The sequence below is a fragment of the Hyla sarda genome, chromosome 3, assembly GCF_029499605.1.
Source record: "Hyla sarda isolate aHylSar1 chromosome 3, aHylSar1.hap1, whole genome shotgun sequence".
Taxonomy (NCBI): Eukaryota; Metazoa; Chordata; class Amphibia; order Anura; family Hylidae; genus Hyla; species Hyla sarda.
The window spans coordinates 146,021,356-146,037,975 of record NC_079191.1 but is presented as its reverse complement, the minus strand read 5'-3'; the positions used below and the strand labels follow the sequence as shown (position 1 = coordinate 146,037,975).

General features: G+C 41.3%; 1 protein-coding gene and 1 long non-coding RNA gene across 7 annotated transcripts in view; one reads left to right on the top strand and one right to left on the bottom strand.

Moving 5' to 3' along the window:
* NLGN1 (neuroligin 1) overlaps nucleotides 1-16,620 on the bottom strand; it is an 896,776-nt gene that overhangs the window by 444,453 nt on the left and 435,703 nt on the right. The gene's annotated exons all lie outside the window — the stretch shown is intronic.
* LOC130361771 (uncharacterized) overlaps nucleotides 1-16,620 on the top strand; it is a 288,138-nt gene that overhangs the window by 117,787 nt on the left and 153,731 nt on the right. For both annotated transcript variants that reach the window (XR_008891150.1, XR_008891149.1), the window contains one exon: nucleotides 15,461-15,562. This is a non-coding gene — a long non-coding RNA (uncharacterized LOC130361771). The remainder of the gene's footprint in view (nucleotides 1-15,460; nucleotides 15,563-16,620) is intronic.

Sequence of the window (16,620 nt, the reverse complement as noted above, 5' to 3'; positions counted from 1 at the left end):
AGTTGTCCTATTAATCCGGGGGCGACGGCCATTCCAGATGTAATGGAATAGGGCACGTTGGAGAGAGCACACGTCCTTCTTCACTACCGGGATGGGGAGGGAACGAAACAGATAAAGGATACGGGGCAGAATAACCATCTTAAAAACATTTATGCGGCCCACCCAAGAAATATGAGGGAACGACCATCTATTTAAGTCCCCTCTAATAGAGCGAAAGAGTGGGGGGTAATTAGCAACATATAGGGATTTGAGGGATGTAGTAAGAGTAACTCCCAGATAAGACAAGCCCCGAGAAGAGTCATGGAACCCAAAATTCAGGGAAATCAAATGACGCATCTCAGGTGGAACATTGCAGAACATAACCTCTGACTTAGCCACATTCACTTTCAATCCCGACAACCCAGCAAACTTATCCAAAAGCGAGGTCAAATTAGGAAGGGAAATCTGGGGACTCGTCAGCGTCAATAAGAGATCATCAGCAAATAGGTTAGTTTTGTATTCGGTTGTACCCACTGTAAGCCCCTTAATGTCAAGATTATCCCTAATAGCGACTGCTAGGGGTTCCATCACCAGCGCAAAGAGCGCTGGCGAAAGGGGGCATCCCTGTCGGGTACCTCGGCCTATAGAGATAGGGGAGGGTGACGTAGAGGGTAGTTTGAGATAGGCTGTCGGGGTCGAGTAAATGCTCTGCAATGTGCAAACAAAGGCACCAGAGATGCCAAATTTAGATAACACCTGAAATAAGTACGGCCAGGAAACCGTATCAAAGGCCTTTTCTATGTCCAGTGCCAGGGCTAACATTGGAGTTTGAGTGACATCAGAATAGTTAATTAGATTTAGAATTTTCCTAATGTTATCCGGTGCTTGGCGGCCCGGAATGAACCCCACCTGGTCTTGGTGGATAAGGGAGGGTAGGAAAGAGTTAAGTCTAGAAGCAAGGATAGAAGTGAGTAACTTAGAATCAACATTAAGAAGAGAGATAGGGCGATAGTTAGAGGGGAGAGAGTGGTCCTTAGAGGGTTTAGGTAAAACAGTGATCAAAGCGTCGAGAAACTCTGAAGGGGGAGTAGCACCAGACATTATGGAGTTAAAGAAGGAGACAAGAGGGGGGATCAGCTGGGAAGAGAATGTCTTGAAGTATGAAGAGGAAAATCCGTCCGGGCCGGGGGACTTGCCCAATTTGAGATGATTAATAGCTTGCTCTACCTCCTCCGCCGTGATGGGGCCATTCAGTGCCTCCCGGTCCAGAGCAGATAGAGTAGGGAGTGACAGGGGGGACAAAAAGGCATGTAAAGAGGTGGAAAAAGAGTTGGGAAGAGGAGGGGCTGAGTAAAGGTGAGTATAGAAAGCAGAGAAAGTTTCATAGATACGGTCTGGGTGGGAGGTGCGGAGGCCAGGCTTCAATTGAACACTATGGACTCGATTGAACGAGGATGTTTTTTTAAGCATAGCAGCCAACAGTCTATCAGGCTTATTCGCCTGTCTATAATATGTCGCTCCAGTCCATCTCAAAGCCTTTTCCACCTTTGTGGAGAGTAGGGCATCCAGCTGCAACCTGGTCTCCGCAATAGATCTGTAGAGATAGGGGGTAGGGTCCTGCTGGTGTGCAAAAACTAACCTGGAAAGTTTGGCTTCCAAAGCCACTTGGACTCTTGTTCTGTCACGTTTCAAACCCGTTGCCACAGAGATCAGGCGACCTCGCACATAGGCCTTATGAGCCAGCCACGTCCAATGAGGGGATGATTGAGGAGAGCTGTTCAGAGTGAAATAAGACGTGATATCAGATTCAAGTTGGGTCTTAATGCGTGGCATAGTCAATAGTGATTCATTCAATCTCCACCTATAAGGGAGTGTGAGGGGGGACATAAAGTTAAAGACCGACAACACCACATCGTGGTCTGACCACGACATGGGGACATGTCGGGAATAAAGTAGTTGAGGTACCGTGGCAGCATTGACCAATATCCAGTCTATTCTCGTATAGTGACGCTGAACCGGGGAATAATAAGTGTATCCTCTACTATTACCATTATGTTCTCTCCAAGTATCTACTAGGGAGTGTGTAGTAAACAGGTTAGAAAGCAGGCGCTGTTGGGTTCCCGACCTACGAAACTGAACCGTATTAGATCGGTCCAACTTGCCATTAAATACGAAATTAAAGTCGCCAGTCCAGATCAAGGTCTCGTACGTCAGGGACCCAAGAGCGGTGCACATGTCTTTAAAGAATAAAATAGGGTTATCAGTAGGGGCATAAGTATTCATAAGACACACTGTCTTTCCATACAAGGATCCCAAAATAATCAGGTAGCGACCCTCCGGATCGCATTTAGCGTCGGATACTTCGAGTGGGAGGGAGTTGTGTAAAAAGACCGCAACTCCCCTGCACTTACTAGTAAAAGATGCTCTATACCCCCTCATATAGGATTTATGGAAAAAATTGGGGTAGCTGGACATAGTAAAATGCGATTCTTGTATACAAATTATATCAGGCCTGAGTCGGGTGTAAGCTAAGAACGCCATCCTTCTTTTAGAGGGGGAATTAAAGCCCCTCACATTATGAGAAATTACTCTACACATAGGCAATAGAATAAAGAGCGCAATAGGTTGACCAAAAGGGAAGGGGCCACCTCCTGATATACATTACAGAAGGCGACGACCGATCCAGGAACATCTCCAGCAGTGCAATACAGGTACATAGATAGAGGACCTCCTAAAACAACAAGAGAAACAAAAGCAAACAAAACAATACAAATAAAAACACAATTGTACTCGGGAAAGATGGTCCAGAGTACCACTAGAACCATCGAACTTCCCACACCCCGGCCGGGGTAGATGAGGCACATCAGTCCACTCACGTCTAGCCTATTACATGGATGATCCAAGCAAAGAGTGCAAATCAAGATAGGAGGAGGAAGGGAGAGAGTGGAGGAAAAGAAGGCAAAAAAGAAAACATAGGGCTGAGAATTAAGGGGTAAGCAAGAGAAAAAGAGAACAAAGAGCCTGTATAGGTGAAGGAGGTAGGAAAAGGTAATGAAGTAGGGGAGAAAGAGGGCGAGGGAAGGGCAGTTATTGACACAAGGTAAAGGCCCAACTGGCCAGGTCCAGGCAGTATAGTCTAAAGTATAGTAGGCATCAGCGGTAGGGTCAGGCGTTGTAGGCTCCAGTAAGAAGTCCCCAGATATCCATCACAGCATACAGGCAAGCGTGTCAGATAAGGGGGAATCAAGCCTAGTACACTAAGTCAGGGGTCCCGTATGAGCAATAGGGAAACACAGGCAGTTCGGAGGCAAGCAACAGCGAGCAGTCGTGGACAATGAAAATCCAAATGAGTAGGGTCCAGGTCGCCTCGACCATTTACCAATAGAAGTCAGGGGCAAAACAACATATGTAGCAGATGGGGCAAGGAAGTCCCCAGGTCCTCAGTCCAACACATGTGCAGGCATATCAAAATAAGGGGGGATCCGGGGGCCGCATGTACCATCGAGGGTCCCACAGGGGTAACATGGAGGCCCGGGTGGAGCAAAACGGGGCAGGTAGGATACAGCCCACAAACAGAGTCCCGAACTGTGATTTCAAGCAGGCTGGCGTGGTTCCTGGGAGAGGGGACGATCCCGTCCAGCCCGTGGCGCCGGGGTCCATACTCTGGTAGGACGATTCGTTCTTTGAGGCATGGATGGAAGATCCACAAGGGGTATGCGGGCCTGCAGCAGGACCTCCTGTGCATCAGGTAATGAGCGTACCGTGTGAGATTTCCCCTTCAGTTGAAAGGACAGGGAGAACGGGAACCCCCATTTGTATTTTATCTGTTCTCGCTGCAATGCCAAAGTGACCGGACGAAAGTCCCTGCGGCGGGCCAATGTGGAGGGAGCCAGATCTGAGTACAGGTGCACCGAAGGAGGCATCCCAGGAAGCACCGTTAGGTTGCGGGCAGCGGTCAGCAGGACATCGCGGACTTCGGGGTAGTGCAGCTTTAAGACCACATCCCGGGGTAAGTCAGGGCCCCTCGGTTTGGCTAAAGCCCGGTGGATGCGATCATAAGTAGGGTATCATTTTAACCGTATGGACCTACAGAATAATGATAAAGTGTCATTTTTACCGAAATATGCACTGCGTAGAAACGGAAGCCCCCAAAAGTTACAAAATGGCGTTTTTTCTTCGATTTTGTCACACAATGATTTTTTTTCTGTTTCGTTGTGAATTTTTGGGTAAAATGACTGATGTCACTGCAAAGTAGAATTGGTGATGCAAAAAATAAGCCATAATATGGATTTTTAGGTGGAAAATTGAAAGGGTTATGATTTTTAAAAGGTAAGGAGGAAAAAACGAAAGTGCAAAAACGGAAAAACCCTGAGTCCTTAAGGGGTTAAGGGGTTAAGGACCCAGCTTATTTGAGCCTTAAAGGGGTACTCCACTGGAAAACATTTTTTTTTTTATCAACTGGTGCCAGAAAGTTAAACAGATTTGTAAATTACTTCTATTAAAAATCTTAATCCTTCCAGTTATTATCAGCTAGTATGCTATATGCTCCACAGGAAGTTCTTTTCGTTTTTAATTTCCTTTCTACCTGACCACAGTGCTCTCTGCTGACACCTCTGTCCATTTTAGGAACTGTCCAGAGTAGAAGCAAATCCCCATAGAAAACCTATTCTGCTTTGGACAGTTCCTAAAATGGACAGAGGTGTCAGCAGAGATCACTGTGGTCAGGCAGAAAGGAAATTCAAAAAGAAAAGAACTTCCCGCTGCTAAATAATGGAAGGATTAAGATTTTTTGATAGAAGTAATTTAAAAATCTGTTTAACTTTCTGGCACCAGTTGATTTTAATTTTTCCCAGTGGAGTATCTCTTTAAGTACAAAGCCAGTTTCATTTATGTGTTTTTGTTAATTTTCCTCTTTGCCGTCTCCAAAATCTATAACTTTTTTATTTTTCCATCCACATACCTATATGAGGGCTTGTTTTTTGTGTGACCAATTGTACTTTGTAATGACACCTTTTTCTACCATAAAACATTTTTACTCAGTGCACTCTACAGTAAAATGACATGCTTTCTTTATTTTGTGTCAATACGCTTAACCTGATACCCATGTTTACATGCTTTACTATTAATGAACTACTTATAGAAAAAGCCTTGTTAAACTAAATTTGCATGTTTTAAAGTGCCCTATTCTGACCCCTCTAACTCTTTTATTTTTCCGTATATTGGGCTGTATAAGGACTAATTTTTGTGCAGTGATCTGTAGATTTTATTGGTACCATTTTGTGTATATGTGATTTTTTGATGACTTTTTATTTCAGTTTACTGGGATGTAATGTGACCAAAAAGCAGCAATTTCAGACTTTTTTTTACATTTACGCCGGTCATCGTACTGGATAATTAACATTATATTTTGATAGTTTGGACATTTATGCACACGCTGATATCAAACATGTTTATTCATATTTTTTTTTTTTAGCTTTATGGGGTAAAATAGGAAAAAGGAGCCTTCAAATTTTTATAGGGGGAGGGGCTTTTCACATTTTAAAAACTTTTTTACTATTTATTTTACAATTTTAAAGGGGACTATTTATAGCAATCATTAGATTGCGAATTCTGTAGAGTGCTATGCATAGGCATAGCACTGAACAGTATTATCAGTGATCTTCTTCTCTGGTCTGCTATTGCATTACATTGATCCATGAAATCTGTGCTCTATAGCTAAGGGCTGCCAAATGAAGCCTTAAGCAATCACAGAGCCAGGGAAGACACTGAGGACAAGGTAAGGCTTTGGCTTCCCAAGCAACCCATAGCCCTTATGGGACCACCGTGATCTGTATAGATCACAGTATTTAACCAGTGAAATGATGGACATTGGAGCGATCTCCCATGTCTGTCATTACTGGTAGATGTCATAACTGGTAGATGTCCGCCCCTCAATGCAAGCCTATGGGAGGGGGCGTGACAGCTGTCACGCCCCCTCCCATAGGCTTGCATTGAGGGGCGCAGCGTGACGTCACACGGGGGCGGAGGCATGATGCCACACGCCGCCTGCCCCGTTGTCGCCGGTAATCAGACCCGGAGCGAACAAGCTCCAGGGAATGATTTTAACTGGGGTGCTGCATGCAAGATCACAGGGGTCCCCAGCGGCAGGACCCCCGGGATAAGATGTCTAAGTGTCGGAGTACCCCTTTAAGACTGAAGAGTTGAGCTATGGCATTTCTCGGAAGAGCGAGAATGGCTTTACTACTTGAAATGCTTGATTCTCATCTTACACGTAAAGAAGGAATTTGTTTACCTTTAAATGAGACAAATGCCGAAATACTTTACGGGATTGCTTTGCGTTTCACTGGATCAACACTGCAGAAAATAGGTTGAACCAAATGGACTTGTTCAACCTTAACCTTATATAACTGCATGCAACTTGATTTTAAAGGCTATTTTATCATTATTTCTTGTTCTCAAGCTTCTGGATCTAGTGTGCGCACTGCTGAATTGTGCACAAAGAATGAATAACTACATATTTCTGGAAGAATTCCAAGAACATTCCCCCACACATGTTTACTCCCACCACATACAAAGTGTTTTCCTTTCAAAGCACACAGCTCCTATCTAACACATGTGAAGTTAGCCAAAGCAGGAGAGAGAAATCCGTCTGGTCTAATTCATAAAGCTGAATAGAAGATCTCTATTCAGCTCCAATGAACTGGACTAAGTGTGACCAACACTGACTTCCTACACATAGTGTTATACCAGAGAAGGATGAATTTGGGATTTGTGTATATCCAAATACCCATAGGATCGCCATACACGATGGATACCTAAGGGTGTATGCCTACTAAGTATTATATATTAGGCTGTGGTTCCATTAACCCCTTAACAACATAGGACGTAAATTCCTTGTGCACTGGTACTTAACGCACCAGGACGTACATTTACATCCTGTATATGACCGTGAGCATCGGAGTGGTGCTCATGTCATGCACAGAAGGTCCCTGCTGCTATCAGCAGCCAGAGACCCACCGATAATGGCGCAAATCAGCTATCGCGCTGATGTGTGCCATTAACCCTTGCGGCAGTGCGGTCACTAAAATGGATGATCGGATCGCCCGCTGCCTCCGTCCGTCTCCTGGAGTCTTCTGCTCCGGTCTGAAATCGAGCAGACTAGAGCAGAAGATAGCCTTATGCATAGCACTGTACAGTAATAGAAATCAAATGATTGCTATAAATAGTCCCCTATGGGGAATATTAAAGTGTAAAAAAAAGTAAAAAATTAGAAAAATCTATAAAATGTAAATCATCACTTTTCACATTTTATCCCCAGAAAGTGTTAAAAAAATAAATGAATAAACATATTTGGTATTGCTGTGTGCGTAAATGTCCAAACCATCAAAATATCATGTTAATGATCCAGTACGGTGAATGGTATGAAGGTTAAAAAAAAGGGCAAAATGTATGCTTTTTTTATCACATAATATTTTAAAAAATTATTAAACATTTCATATACGCAAATGGGGTATCAAAAACAAGTAATCACGGTGCAAAAAATTTGCCATCATACACTCGAGTTGTGTTACCAGAAGTACAATATATATATATATATATATATATATATATATATATATATATATATATACATATTAACCCATGACACCACATCTGCACCTGAGAGGAGTTTAGCCAAATGAAGTATGAAGCTAAAAAAGCCGGAGACCACATATTCATCTAAGACAAGATGCTTCTACTGTGTCTTCCATGGCATCCCACGTGAGTAGCATAGGGCACCACAAAAAATATGTATAGCAGCAGGGACTCTTGTCGAAAGGCAGACCTGGTACTGCACATACTTTACAAGACGCACTACTTTGATAGTGTAGTATGTTTTCGGAAAGATATAGTGAAGCTCATCATCTAGCTGGTTACTACATCTGTAGTTGAGGGTCATATATTGATCTGTTTCTCAGGATTAGAAAAACAGAATTGATTTCTTTCAAAAGCAGCACCATGCGTGTCCTCAGGTTATGTGTGGTATTGCAGCTTATTCCCATTGAATTGAATTAAATGAAGTCAAGTTGTAATGCCACACACAACCTGCAAAACAGTTTGCAACCTGCAAAATTTGCTCTTTTTTGCATTTTATTTATTTATCTATCTATTAATTCTGTAAAACTCCTCAATAGAATCACATGCTAGACTAACAACTCATGCATTAGAAAATATATATATATATATATATATATATATATATATATATATATATATATATTTTGTTTTGCTGTGGTTGTTTTTTTAAGTCTTTTTTTTTTTTTTTTTTATAAAACAGAAATAAATTGCAGACTATGGGGGAGATTTATCAAAGATTTAGCGACCAGATTTCAGCTTTCATTTTTAAAAAGGGCCTCTGAAAAATGAAAGCTGTAATTCAATTAGTTGCTATGAGCAACCGGTCCACTGTGAAAAACACAAATATAAGTATAACATCCATGCATCATTTCCGAGTGAAAAATAAATCATCAGAACAACAAGAGTGTCATAGAGTGACACACATTTAACTTTTATTTGCAAATAAGAACATTTAATCAATTGCCATACTCCAAACCCAATTTACTTGGCCAGCGTCTGTTAACAAGAAGAGATTTTATAATGATGAATAGCAATAAAAGTTTGTACAGGGTGCAGAGGAGTCATGCATCTTTATTTACGCCTCTCTGAACCTAACTCAGTGTAATAGGTTGTGCTGCTAATTACATATGCCTGATGTGCTGCATAATAAGAAGTGCTGCTGCATTGCACACCAGCAAATGACATGTAAATTACTGCAGCCTTGTCTAAGACTCCAGAAACTGCCCGCTGTACCCCCATTTACAATCATGACACACTGGCACAGGCACAATGTACACTGAGATGCTGAATACTTTGAGAGCGAAGAGGATGTAAGATGTGTAGGCTTTTATTGCAGATTTTCCCTTCTAACATTAATACATAAAAGCCAATATGACTTACTTAGTGTAAAACTAAGAACATGGGTAAAATGTTAGAAATTAGAAAGTAAGACTAATTTAATCATCCAAAAGTGACTAAATTTACATTTAGTTCCTCAAAGTATTCTATTAGATGTGTATTGCTTTGTAATTCAGAATAGGCAGCAGAGTGAGAGAATCAAGGTTGTTGCCTATGGCAAATAATTAGAAGCTTTTATGTAATAAAATAGTTTGAGATTTGCTCTTCATATTCTTGTCTGCACAGCGTTCCATACCTGAGGCCCATAGCCCACCCAGCCACAAAAGAAACCAGACGTCAGCTAAATGTACGATAATGTAATTGTTCTAGACAAAGCCATCTCACCATAAGACAAAGCCATCTCACCACACAGCTTTATTTATGTTATAATGATAAACATTTTTATTAATGTACATCCTATAGTACATAGCATGTCATTATTAGGTGGGCATTAAAGAGGACATGTTGTCCAGTCCCCCATATTGTGTTTTTGTTGTCATAATATAGCATAGGGTGCACCGATAACATATATTTTCACAGTTTCTATATATGCCCACCTGTTCCTTTGATATTTGGGTTTATAGTTTGTCTGTTTAGGGAATCAGTCAGAATTCAATTTTAATAATAGGAGTTAAAGGAGATATCCAGTGGTGAAAAACATATCCCCTATCCTAAGCATAGATGATAAGTTTCAGATCACGGGGGTCCGACCGCTGGGCCACACCGCAATCTCCTGTATGGGGCCCTGGCTCGCTGGCCAGATAGCGCCTGTTGACCATCGCACGAAGCAGCGGCCGACACCCCCCCTCAATACAACTCTATGGCAGAGCCAGAGATTGCTGAAGGCAGCGCTCAGGCTCTGCCATAGAGTTGTATTGAGGGGGCATGCCAGCCACCGCTTCATGCGGTGATCAACACGCCCCCTTCCCACAGGCTGTCAGGGCCCCACACAGGAGATTGTGGGGGGCCCCAGCGGTCGGACCCCCTGCGATCTGAAACATATCCCCTATCCTTAGGATAGGGGATACGTTGTTCACCACTGTCACGCCCCGCCCCCTCAATGCAAGTCTATGGGAGGGGGCTTGATGGCTGTCACTCCCCCTCCCATAGACTTGCATTGAAGGGGCATATGTGACGTCATGAGGGGCGGGGCTATAATGTTACAAGCTCCCTGCGCCAGCTCTAAGCATTCGGAACACTTTGTTTCAAACTATGAGCAGTGGAGTACCCCTTAACATTTTCTGAGGCAGAGGATCCAGATTTATCCACATTTTATAGCATTAGCCATGGTGACTGATGACATCATAACTTTAGACCACCACGGTAGTGTGGGTTTCTTGCACATAGGCCCTCATTTACTATTCTAAACCCGACTTCTTTTGTCTGTTTTTTTTTGCGCATCTTTGTCTGCGCCATGTTGCAGACATCGTGAGCCAGTCTGCGACACGATGCAACATATTTTCCCGACGGACACGATGTGGATTCTCCCAAACCCGAAAAAGGGGCGTAACCCGACATTTCTGAGCTTTCCCACGTATTTATAAAGGTTTCCAACCCGAATTTGTTGAATTGTTGTGGATTTTTTCCCGACAACTCAGAGGAGTTGGAAACCAAAACCTACAAAACCCAGTGCGACAAACAGGATGCGACATAATAATAAATACCAGGGGAAAAATGCAGTCGGGTAAGAAAGCAACATAGACTTACAACCCGATTTTCTAAGTAAATGAGGGCCATAGTGTTAAGATAATGTCATGCACTAATGGGTGTATGTAATTCTGTACCTTCAACTGCTGTAACTATATTTCTGCCAAAACTGATCTTACAAAAAAAAAATAACTCTTTCACATGTCAAACCTTAAATATCCCACATAGCCTGGAGGAGAAAATCCACTAAACTGCTTCAATCCTTAATTTTACATTTCGACAGCAGCAAAAGAATGTCATTACAATTGCATTGTATCTCATGAGGATTTATTTAATAGAAGCTGGGTGCAGAGGCAAAGGGCTCCCGTGGTGTTTCTGATGGATCACAATATGCATATTTCAAGTCCATGGGATTATTGTCCTACTGTCTGATTGCTGCTCAGATGAACAGTCACATTCTTGGGATTAGATCTCAGTGCCGGAATCTTTTACAAGTTGGATATTTTCCCATAAATAGCTAGTTACTTACTGAACAGTGGTATTGTATATTGTATATAGATTTAGTGCATGAGTGATAATTCTATGTCCCATCACTTTAACCCCTACTCAACAGCTGTTTTGACCTTCATGACAAAGGCAAATTTTCAAAATCTGACATGCGTCCATTTATTTGGTAATAACTTTGGAACACTTTTACTTATGAAAGTGATTCTAAGATAGTTCTTTCATGACATATTGTACTTTGCATTAGTGGTACATTTTGATTGATATATTTAGCGTTTTTTGTAAAAGAAAACAAAATTTTGAGAAAAAAATGAAAAATTAGCATTTTTCTAGATTTCATATTTTCTGCTTGTATGACAAATAGTCATGCTGCACCAAAATAATGATTAATTCACATCTACAATATGTCTACTTCATGATCCCATCATTTGATAAACATTCTTTTACTTTTTTAGAATGTTAGAGGGTTTATAAGTTTAGTAGCAATTTTCCAGATTTTCAAGAAAATTCAGGGACCAGTTCAGCTCTGAAGTGGAATTGAGGGGCCTGTATGTTAGATACCCCCATAAATGACCCAATTTTATAAACTGCACCCCTTAACCCCTTAACGACGCAGGACGTATATTTACGTCCTGCGCCGACTCCCGCGATATGAAGCGGGATCGCGCCGCGATCCCGCATCATATCGCGTCGATCCCGGCGCTCATCAACGGCAGGGACCCACGGCTAATACCACACATCGCCGATCGCGGCAATGTGCCACATTAACCCTTTAGAAGCGGCGGTCAAAGCTGACCGCCGCTTCTAAAGCAAAAGCGAAAGTGACAGGGCTGCTCAGTTGGGCTGTTCGGGACCGCCGCGGTGAAATCGCGGCATCCCGAACAGCTGACCAGACACCGGGAAGGCCCTTACCTGCCTCCTCGGTGTCCGATCGGCGAATGACTGCTCCGTGCCTTAGATCCAGGCCGGAGCAGTCAAGCGCCGATAACACTGATCACAGGCGTGTTAATACACGCCTGTGATCTGTGTAAAAGATCAGTGTGAGCAGTGTTATAGGTCCCTATGGGACCTATAACACTGCAAAAAATTTTTTTTAAAAAGTGTTAATAAAGGTCATTTAACCCCTTCCCTAATAAAAGTTTGAATCACCCCCCTTTTCCCATAAAAAAAATAAAACAGTGTAAAAAAAATAAAAATAAACATATGTGGTATCGCCGCGTGCGTAAAAAAATTCCAAAGTCCAAAAAAGCGTATTTTGGTCACTTTTTATACCATTAAAAAATGAATAAAAAGTGATCAAAAAGTCCGATCAAAACAAAAATCATACCGATAAAAACTTCAGATCACGGCGCAAAAAATGAGTCCTCATACCGCCCTTTATGTGGAAAAATAAAAAAGTTATAGGGTCAGAAGATGACATTTTTAAACGTATAAATTTTCCTGCATGTAGTTATGATTTTTTCCAGAAGTGCGACAAAATCAAACCTATATAAGTAGGGTATCATTTTAACCGTATGGACCTACAGAATAATGATAAGGCGTAATTTTTACCGAAATATGCACTGCATAGAAACGGAAGCCCCCCAAAGTTACAAAATGGCGTTTTTTCTTCGATTTTGTCGCACAAGGATTTTTTTTTTCCGTTTCGCCGTGCATTTTTGGGTAAAATGACTAATGTCACTGCAAATTAGAATTGGCGACGCAAAAAATAAGCCATAATATGGATTTTTAGGTGGAAAATTGAAAGGGTTATGATTTTTAAAAGGTAAGGGAAAAAAATGAAAGTGCAAAAACGGAAAAACCCTGAGTCCTTAAGGGGTTAAAGTAGTCATAGTGACATTAAATAAATTTTTTTTTTTTTAAAGCATAGTGGAGGAAGAATTTAAATTTATATTTTTTGTAGATTTTTCATTTTAATCCATTTTTTTCTGTAACACAGTAGATGTTGACATAGAAATACAACTCAAGATTTATTCCCCGAATTCTGAGGTACTTAGAAATATCCCATATGTGGCCTTTGTGCGCTACGAGTCTCTCACACAGGCCTCAGACATAAAGGCGTGCTGTGTGGATTTTGGGGTGTCCTTTTTGTTTAGGATATTTTGTTGGCATCATATAAAATGACAAAGGCCTTGGGGTGCAAAAATATTTTTGGGAGACAAGTTGACGCTTTCATTGGTACCATTCTGGGGACATGTGACACTGATCGTTTTTTATTAAATTTTTTATGAGATGGTATACATTAAAAAATCGATTCTGTGGTTGTTTTCTATTTTTATTTTTTAGGTAATTCGTCATGTGGTATAAAAGACATGTTAACGTTACACTGCAGGTTGATATTTTAGTTAATTTATGGTATAAAAAACATTTTTTATTGAAAAAATCATGTTTATAAGTCGCTGCATTCTGTGAGCTGTAACTTTTTTATTTTTTCACTGATGCAATTGTGTGAGGACTCTCTTTTTGAGGGCCATGTTGATGTATTTGGGGGGGGACTATTTTTGGGGGTGTATTACACACATATATAATTAATTTTATTATTTTTTATATTTTTTTCCAATTTTTTTTCTTTTATTTTTCAAAAAAATGTATTTCAATTTTTTTTTCACTTTTTTATTGTTTCCACTTTTTTTCACACTTTTTTCACACTTTGTTATTATTTTTTTTAAATATTATACACATAATTCAATGGAGTACACATCTGTACTCCATTGAATTATGCCTATGTCTGTCAGTACTGACAGGCATAGGATAGATCAGTCCCTACCTTAGGTATGGACTGATCACTCATGTTGCCATAACAATGGAGGCCAATGTCAGTCCTCTGGTTGCCATGGCAACCATCGGCGCTCTTCAAAGTGAAAGCTCCCTCTCTCTGTTCCCCTAATAGATGCTGCGGTCTTAGTGACTGCAGCGTCTACAGGGTTAACCCAGGATCGGAGCGCAATGCCCGCGGGTGGCCTCCTCTAATGGGGCCCCCCTCACCACCAATCGCTTCACACAGTGAATCGACGGTGGAGAGGGGGAAGGAGGAGATCCCTGCTAGATACCTGCTATAACAGCGATCGCCGGCCGGGGACCGATGTGATTGGTCCCTGGCCAGCTTCAGGGAGGCTCGGCTGTGCAGCACAGCCGCGCTCAATATACTGTCACAGCGCCCGGCGGCACTGTGACAGTTTATTCTCATCAGATACATGTAAGTGGTGTTGCGGGAAGTTGTCCCTAATCACCACGTACATGTACCTGATTTTGCGGGAAGGGGAAGGGCACATGCACCTTTAAAATTCTTCTGACATGTTATAAATATATCATATCAGAGGATTTTATTATGGAAGTTCACAATGTCAATGAAAGTTGAAGGGTCCTTGACACACAAACTCTCGATAAAACATATCCCTTAAAGAAAAAAGGTTCACACCTTTTTAAACAGAAGCTTATGTCCAGAATATGTCCTTTTCAGCTGCATTAGAATACATTATTTTATTCATATAACATTTACTACAGGTTGAATATTTTCCTTAAATGAGGATATTCTGGTAGTAACAAGATATCACCTATCCACTGGTTTAGCTGTCTAAGGTTAGGAATAAAGATAAAAAGACAACAGGATGCTCTCCGTAGTGGGATATCTTCAGACAAGATGCAAAACGCAAGGTTTAGATTTGCGCTTACCAGAGGCAGTTGCACTACTACTGAACTACTGTTCCAAGTACAACCATGGATTAAAGCGTAATGGTGTGAGGTCTCTGCAGCCACTCCACGTCAACTAAATACCGATATAAAGAGATGTCCTCCAACTCCAGCAGAGTAATACAAGCACTGAGACCAGGATAAAAGCAAGGATTCTTTATTCTCACAATGCAGCGCATTTCGCGGAAGCTCTGCTTCTTCAGGCCTGAAGAAGCGCAACTTCCGCAAAACGCATTGCATTTTGGGAATAAAGAATCCTTGCTTTTATCCTGGTTTCAGCGCTTGTATTACTCTGCTGGAGTTGGAGGACATCTCTTTATATCGGTATAAGGGTAGGAATACACAGTGATTTTGGTCAAGAGACACCAGGATCACAAGGTCTCAATGTAACATCACAACTGTGGTCTTGTAAATACATTTAATGTGACGCAAATGTGACAGTACAATAGTAAAATATCCAACCTTTCTAGATTTTTATACTGTACATTGATTGATGGGCCTCTGAGTCCTGTTTGTGCTCAAAAAGGGTCCTAAATTCATAGATACATGAAAGAGAACTCAGGTATGTTTGCTCTTCAATGTTTATAAATAAATATGTCAACCACAAACATATTGGAGTGAGGAGATTCTTTTTATGTTATTACAGTTTTGGTCGCAGATAGTTTACTGTCCATACACATTTAACAGCTATCAGCAAAACAAGGAAGAAGACAACAGTGAATCAGCCAGTCCTGACAAAATCAGAAGGGTAAGTCGACTTTTCAATAAAGTATATGGAGATCTTATGTTGCATGTGAGTCACTTGCATCAGTGATTTTTTTGTGTCTACTAAGTATTCCAAATTAATTTGCAGCAAAATCAGACAATAAAATAGCTGTGCAACTTCACTGCAAGTAGTCGAAGCGTAGATTTATCATAAAAAGTAAAAAACAGACCCATTACTTGTGGTTTAGGTTCCTTCATCCAGTAATTATTTACAGCCTGACACTCTCAGCATGACCAATAATACAGATGCCCTCACCATTGAACAGTGCAGCCGAGATTATCAAGAGGTGCATGCCTTTTGATAAATCTAGGCGCATATGGGGCTGACTGTGTAGGTTTTAACTGAAATTTACACCTTCTAGTAAACTTGGAGCATGAGTTGGCTACACCTCCTCGGTACAAAGAGACATTGATTTGCCAAGTGTGGCATAAATCTGTAATAAGGCACAAAATTTTGTGCAAACCAAGTGGTTTGTGAAAAACATTTGCAGCTTTTTCACCAATCTGCATCAGGTGCAGCATTTTAGAAACTCCCCCATAATAAACATGCTACTTATTTCCATTCACTTCATTCAGAAAAGCCAAGAATTGAAAGACCATCGGGGGAGATTTATCAAAACCTGTGTAGAGGAAAGGATGATCAGTTGCGCATAGCAACCAACCAAAAATGAAAGATGCAATTGGTTGCTATGGGTAACTGGTCGAGTTTTCCTCTACACAAGTTTTGATAAATCTTCCTAAATGCTAGTGCAGCTCCTCATGACTTTAAACTGAACATCTGCATCAGAAATCTGAATGCAAGTCTTAGTTTCCTGTTGGCTATTCCTTTCTCAAACACGTAAATGGTCATTCTTACTACCTACTTTGGTGGATGGACTTTAGAATCAAAATGCTCTGCAGTGAGTGAAATAAGACCAATCCAGGGGATAAAAACAATCGGCACATGTTTGGCACTCTGATCACTATTTTGAAACCAGTAACGTGTTGGCGGGGTTTACTCCACGATCAGTACCCACAGAAGGGTTACATGTGCATGGACCA